Source organism: Nicotiana attenuata, chromosome 10 (assembly GCF_001879085.1).
Source record: "Nicotiana attenuata strain UT chromosome 10, NIATTr2, whole genome shotgun sequence".
In the NCBI taxonomy this organism is placed as follows: domain Eukaryota; kingdom Viridiplantae; phylum Streptophyta; class Magnoliopsida; order Solanales; family Solanaceae; genus Nicotiana; species Nicotiana attenuata.
In genome coordinates, this window is record NC_031998.1 from 37,488,109 (window position 1) to 37,489,536 (window position 1,428).

Below are 1,428 nucleotides of genomic sequence, written 5' to 3' on the forward strand. Positions count from 1 at the left end.
AAATTGTATTTATGGTGAACAAAATAATTGTTTAATATCAGTGAGTAATTTTTTAAGAACAATTCTACTTCATTTAATATTTGCAACAAATTAAATTGTGAAATCCTAATGGTAATCAAATTGTATTTATGGTGAACAAAATAATTTTCTAATATCAGTGAGTAATTTTTTAAGAACAATTTTACTTCATTTAATATTTGCAACAAATTAAATTAATTTATTTTAATTGTGTGATAAATAATGTGAGACTAAAAGTAAAAACTACTAAATATAAAGGAAAATAATGTTCCACTTTTCTATTAGTTTTGTCTTCTTCAATCAATCTAGAATATCATAAAAGCCCGAAATTTCAAAGTAAAATTGATTGACTTTTTTTATCATTTAAAACAAATTTTACATTATACAAAATTATCATTTTATTAATATTTTCTAATATTTGTGTTGTTGAAATTAATTGAAGTTTGACTATTAATTTTTTTTTCTTATTTGAACTATATAGGAACTCCTAATTTTTTGAGAATGTAATTCCACTAAGATTACTTATTAGGAATTATTATTTCACCCATAATAATAATAATTCAGGTGATATTAGAAGTGTTCCACTTCAAGATACCAGGGGCGAAAACTTAAAGCAAATTTTATAGAAATCATACTCAGAAGCTCACGGCTATTTTCAGATTCCTAAAAATTTAAATATTTAAGGTTGGTAATGTTAAAATGTTAGCTATTTTAAGCTATTTTTTAATGTAAAATATTAATAAGATATCTTTCAAAAGTGTTGTCATTGAATTTTGTAGTTTCTCGTAGTGTCGATATATGGCCGCTGGTATTACCCATCAATATTGAGCTAAAGGAAGTAACAACGTTTATTAGCATATGGAATCTCTTTGTCATGATAATGACCGAATTTACGTAGAAAGAATGGCGTGAGAACCTAAATCAATGAAAGTTCAAATTCTAAGGTATTTGTAGAGTTGAGATCTTCTTCTATTGAATTAGATAAACGTGATTAACATTCATCATTGTTTTTCAGGAATTTGGATTTTTTATAATTTTTATTTAATAATTCAGACGTTTGTCAATAATATCTATGTAATTTTTATAAAATTTATATTCATTGATATGAGATACACACGCAACGCACGTACATTAAGACTAGTACATTCAAATACGTTCAACCTTGCAACATCAAATAAGGTTGAATATAAGTACAACTAAATATTATACTCAATAAACGCGAAAAAATAAATAAAAAATTACAGTTGAACGGTGTATTCAAATACACTCAAAACTACAAAATATAAATACATAATGGATTAAAAGGTAATCATTTCTGAAAGTTTCCGTATATATATATATATATATATATATATATATATATATATATATTTCAACTTAGGCAAAAAAATTTCCCTTTCATATACTCCA